Source organism: Camellia sinensis, chromosome 4 (genome assembly GCF_055761805.1).
Source record: "Camellia sinensis isolate YWXY chromosome 4, ASM5576180v1, whole genome shotgun sequence".
NCBI lineage: Eukaryota > Viridiplantae > Streptophyta > Magnoliopsida > Ericales > Theaceae > Camellia > Camellia sinensis.
The window spans coordinates 219,267,822-219,274,030 of NC_138964.1; the positions used below are offsets into that span (position 1 = coordinate 219,267,822).

Sequence of the window (6,209 nt, forward strand, 5' to 3'; positions counted from 1 at the left end):
AGTAGTTTTGCGAGTTGTTTTAAGGCATGCAATACGATAAGTAGTTTGGTAAATAAGTTGTCTATAATGGGTGATATGTAATTTATGGTAGGAAATAAAAGGAGTTGCCATCTTCTATCTCCCCTGTAAAAATTCTTGGATAAGAAAGTCAAGAGTAGAATTTTGACTACCAGGTATATATTCAATATCGAAATCAAAAATACTTAAAATAGATTGCCATCAGGCAAAAATATGTTTACTAGCAATATTTTGAACATCTTTTTCTAAAACATATTTAGTACTTTTACAATCCACACGTAATAAAAAAAGTTGATTTAAAATATCATCTTGAAATTTACTAATACATAAAACAATAGATAAAATTTCTTGTTTAATAGTACTATAATTTTTCTGTGCTTTGTTCCAGACACTAGAATGGAAACAAACAATTTGTTCAGATGACTGGGGGGTGAGTTTCTGTAGCAGAATACCACCATAACCAATATCAGAAGCATCAGTTTGAATAATTTTGAAAGAATTTTCAGCAGGAATACCAAGACATGGCAAAGTCTTGACATATTTTTTGACTTGTTGGACAATAGAAGTATGAAGGGAAGACAAAGGAGAAGGATTATTGTTCAACCTATCAAAAAGGGTTGGCAACTTTTCCTAAGGTCTTTATAAAATTCAGCAATGTAATTTAAAGAATCTAAAAATCTTTGTAGTTGATTTCTATCGAGAATTTCATCAGGGAATTTAGAAGCAAATTCAATAGATCAACTAATGGGAAGAATAGTGCTTTGGTGAATATCATAACCTAGGAATCGGACTTTAGTTTGAAAAAAGTTTAATTTTTGGTGTAGAGATGACTAAACAGTTATATTTAATGAGGTGGAAAAAAGAATTTAGATGTTTCCAAAGTTCATATATAGACTTAGAGAAAATGAGGATATTGTCTATATAAACAATGGAAAAATGACTAAAGGAATTAAAATTTTCATTCATAATATTTTGAAATTCACTAGGAGTATTTTTTAATCCAAAAGGCATGACATTCCATTCGTAATGGCCAAAAGGAGTAGTAAAAACAGTTTTGTAACGATCATTAGAATGAATTTAGATTTGCCAAAATCCACTCTTTTTAAATCAAATTTACTAAAAATTACGGCTTGACTAAGTCTTTTAATTAAATATTTTTTATTAGGGATTGGATATCGAATCCATTCTAAAACTTTATTTAATGGTTTATAATTAATGACAAGTCGGGGAACTTCACGTTCAAGTTCAACATTTTTATTTACATAAAAGGCAGGACAAGACCAAGGTGACTTACTATGACTGATAATATTATTTTTTAATAGTTCATTAATTTATTTTCTGCACATTTCTATTAATTCATGATTCATTTGAATAGAGCGAGATTTAGTAGGTATTTGGCGTTCATTAAAATTTTTACTATATGGAAGTGTAACTACATGTTTTTTCCTATGCCAAAAGGCACTAAGCAGAGTAGAACAAACAGTATTTTCTAATTAGGCTTTAAAGTGGTCAATTTTAGATATTAGAAGAGGATCAGTTAATTGAGTTTCAACTCTCTTATACTTTACTTCTTCTTTAAGAAATTTAAGATGTTTAGTTAATCGATTGATTGATTGAGTAATAGAACATTCTTTTAATTGATTTAATTATTTAATCTCAGGTGGAGACAAAAATTTAAAGGTAACTATGTGACCAAAAGCTTATGTAGTTATTCCTTCATTAGTAGTAGTAAAAGAATATAATAAAAAGATAAATGGTGTGTCTACAATAACTTTATCGGTTAAATTTCTTACTAAAACAAAAGATGTTTTGAAACAAACATTATTTTGACAAATATGAACTTTAGGTAGCTTATAGTTAATATGCATTTGACTTTTATTGGCAGAATTTAATTGTTCAGTAGATTTGTGATAATATTTGGTTGGAATTAATCCTTCTTGGATACAATTTAAATTAGCACCATTCTGTTTCAAAATTATTAATAACTAATTTGACTTTTGAATGTCATTTTTGAATATTAATTTGATGAATTATGTTAAGACGTTTACTATCATGATCACTATTAGTACGATTATCAAAGATAACTTTATCAAGATCATGTTCAGACCCAGATCCAGTAGGGATGGCAATTTAAACCCGGCCCAACGGGGACCCGATCCCCCGACCCCGAAATAAGTGGTTTTTCCCCGAAAAATATCCCCACGGGGACGGGGATGGTATTAAAAAATCACTCCCCGATCAATTTCGGGTTGGGGACGGGGATAACTGTCCAAGCCCCGTACCCGGCCCCGCCCCGCCCCGTCCCCCGCCCCGGTTTGTTCCCCGAATCAAAATTACAATTTCACCCCTATATATATATATAAAACCCAGACCTAAAACATTACCCTCACTCATTCAGACTCACTCATATGCTGCTGCTCTCTCCTCTCTCTAACCAAGGACGCTCTGCTCTCTCCTCTTTCTCACCGACGAGGCTCTGTTGCTCTCTCCCCTCTCTCGCCGATGATGCTCCTCCCTCACCGCTGCTGTGCTCCCTCACCGCCGATCCTCCCACTCTCTCTCACACATACGACGGCGACGGCTCATCCTCTCTCACCGACATCGCGGCGGAAATTCCTCTCACTCTCACGGAATCTCCTCTCCTCTCTCTCACGGTATCTCCTCTTCAATCGTGACTCTCTCTCTCTCTCTTTGATTTTTGCTTTTGTTCTACAGATCTGGTTCTTCAGATCTGGAAAATAATGAAGCAGATTAGCTTTTGTTCTTCAGATCTGGTTCTTCAGACCTCGTGATGGCTTCAACGACTTCGTCTCTAGATCTAGATCTAAAGATCGTCTCCGGTGTCTCTGGTTCATTAATTTTTTTTTTTTTTTTTTTTTTTTTTTTTGGGTTTTCTTAGATCTGTGTTGTAATGAACATTCTAATTTTTATTTATTTTTTATTTTTTTTGGGTTTTCTTAGATCTCTGTGTGTGTAATGAACATTCTAATTTTTTTTTTTGTTGGGATCTAGTTGTGTGTAACGAACATACTAAATTGTTGGGTTGTTGATGATTTTGAGTTATCTAAATTTTTTTTTGTTAAATTGTTGATGATTGAGCTTTTTGGGGGATTTTTCAGAGTTGTGGTTGATGATTGTCGGGGATTTTGCGGGGTCGGGGAAACCCGATCCCCGTTGGGGACGGGGGTGGGGGGAGGCGATGGTTTCCCCGCCGGGGATCGGGGGCGGGGGCGGGGATATTTTGATCTTCGGGGATCGAGGACGGGGAGGGCGATCCCCGGCCCCGACCCGGCCCGTTGCCATTCCTAAGATCCAGCTTTAGACCCATTAGTAGATTTATCTGATTGTTGAAGATCATTAAGGATTTCATTGATTCTTAAGATAGCTAGTTCTTTTTCTAAAGATTTGTCTTTAGTTTTTAGGTCTTGAATGGTTAATTTAATTTGATTAATTTCATTTTGTAAATCTTGTAAGGTAACTTCTTTATATTTTTCTTTTTTAAATCGATCTAAATTTTTATTTAAACTAATGATTGGTTTATCATGTTTAGGTTTTTCATCTTTATTTGTCGATAAGGATTCAAGCTTATTAATATATTGTCTTTTTAAGTCAGGGTTTTCAAGTTTAGCAATTAATTCAATAAGAGCAGTTTCTTCTTGTTGGAATTTACTAAGAACATTAACTGTTTTACAACAAGTATCATTACATCCTAATTCAATTTCATTATCAGTACTATCAGTAGGAGAATAATATGTAGAAGTGTCACTAGAAGAAATATTATTGTCAGATGTGTTACTAGTTGGAACAGGGGATTGATTAGGAGTAGCGGTTAATTTGAATATATCAAATATTTGTTATTGATTTTCTTCAGTAATTTGTAATTGGTTAAGTTTAAGCTTAAGTTTTTCTTTGACTTTACATTTATTAGAATAATGACCTTTCTTACCACAGTTATAACAAGTAACATCAGGAGTGGGTTTTGACCCTTTTTAGGATTTCTTATGATATGTCTTTTTGGGTTTAGTATATATTTATCTGTGGATTTAGAAGAGTAATATTTCTTTTTAGATTTAGTGGAGTATTTGGAAGAATGTTTACTTTTGGTTTTATTAGTTTTTCCTCGTGAAGGGGCTACTGGAGGTAGACCATATTGTTCACAGAAATTACCTAATTCATATTTAACTTTATGTTTATCTTTAGCAGCTCTTTGACTAAGTTTTAAATCAATACACATTATTAATCCTTCATTTTGTATTGTGCTAATAATATCATCGTATGTTAAATTATCATATTCTATAATACCAGTAGGTTGACTAAGCACATCCATAATCTTATGAGCAAAAAGGCTAGGTAGACCATTATTAAATTTTTCTTTCCAAAATAATTTGGTGCAAGCATCTCTAAGCATGACTCTAGATGTAAAAACATCTTTGTACCATCTGAAACCACTTAAAGTAGGACATGTTAAGTTACTAAGTTGATCATGGATACGGGAATGAATATTAGTGGGTGTTCCCATAAAATGTTTGACTATGGTATATATTAAAATATTTATACCATCATGTATAGTAGAGCCTATTTCTTCATCAAAGATGGGAAAACCTCCATCATTCATTTGAACAGCATATTGAACAGATTCTCTTTGATCAGAAGTAAGATAGTTGTCCCACCAAGATTTGAGTATACCAATAAATCTAGTAATAATTAAAATAACGATTTTAGGTTGGATATAATCAGGATAATTAGTAAGATAACTATTGGAAACCATAGATAAGTGATTAAGTTTTTGCAATATTTGGTGTTCACTAAGACCATCAGTATTCCATTCATATAATTTTTTAGCAGAAATAGAAAATTGATTTAGATGACGTTCCTTTACTAGTAGATGTAGATAATTGACTAAACATTTTTTCAATAGCATCAACAGTGGTATGATCTTGGGTAGCTAAACTTAATCGTTTCCTAGTAGTAGGAAGATTAATAAGAGGTTTATCTAAAGATTTATTTACAGAAGTATGAGTGGTAGAACAGTCTTCAAGCATGTCTTCAATTTTATCCAGTTGTTTACCAATAGTTTTTAAACATTGATTGGTGTAACTATTTTGTTCAATGACTTTTTTAGTTTCAGATTCATCACTAGGAAGTTTAAAAGGAGAAGCATTAATTATAGCACATTTATGTTCTATTATTATATTTTCTAAAGGAGGGTGACTAGGTGAAACAGAAGTAGTATGAGAAGTCTTCCATTTAGTTTTTGTAACTACATTGACTTTTTGATAATAATTTTCTAAGTAATCAAAGAAATGAATTTCAGTGTTGAATTCTAACATAAATTTATACTATTTTTTGGTAATTTTTTATTGTTGTTTTAGATCATAAGTATTCCTATAACTTTCTCTTTTCAACTTATTTGTTCTAGATTTAAATTCATCATGTAATTTGTTAAGGTCTGGAGTAAAGGGTTTACTAAGAGCTAATAATTGTGGATTAACATGAGGAACTACTTCAAAATCAATTTGGGTAGGTGATTCTTGAGAAGCAGTATCTTCATCTTGAAGATGTGTATGGGTAGAGTAAACTGGTTTACTTATTTGAGAAGTAGAGGAGTTATCAATGCCTTTTAATTTACTATGTGTGTGTTGGGTTTATGAAGAAGGTTCGCAGAGGTGAAGTTTCCTATCTCTTCGAGTAAACAAAGGGATATTGAAGATTTCATCTTCATCAGTATCAGTAGGTAAACTAGAGGTACTGTGGCGAGAAGACTGGCTAGAAAGTCTATTAAATCGAATATGGACTGAACCATCACCATATTGTTGAATATTTTGAATATCATGACTAGTAAAAGATTGTTAGTTTTGGGAATAATTTTCATTAATAGTAATCCAATCATCAGGAAGAGTGATGTCTTTCCAATGGATCATTTTTGGAACAGAAATATTAGCGTCATTAGTACTTCCTTGAATTAGTAAAGTTTTATCCTTTGGACTTTTGATTAAAGCTTAAACATTTAAATTAGTTTTCATACACTTACAATAGATTCGATAAATTAAAGCAATGTTGTGAACATTTTCTAACATATTAGTAAATTCACCAAACAATTGAATATTTAATGTTAAGGCTTTTAATATGTGAGGATCTCATAAACTTAAAGTAAAATCAAGAAAACAATTAAAATGAACTGAGGGCCAGAT

General features: G+C 32.2%; 1 long non-coding RNA gene across 1 annotated transcript; it reads left to right on the top strand.

Moving 5' to 3' along the window:
* Positions 1-2,400: 2,400 nt before the first annotated feature.
* LOC145823205 (uncharacterized) lies at positions 2,401-3,102 on the top strand. The gene is made up of 2 exons (XR_014365476.1): positions 2,401-2,672; positions 2,788-3,102. It is a non-coding gene; the product is annotated as an uncharacterized LOC145823205 (long non-coding RNA).
* Positions 3,103-6,209: the final 3,107 nt, after the last annotated feature.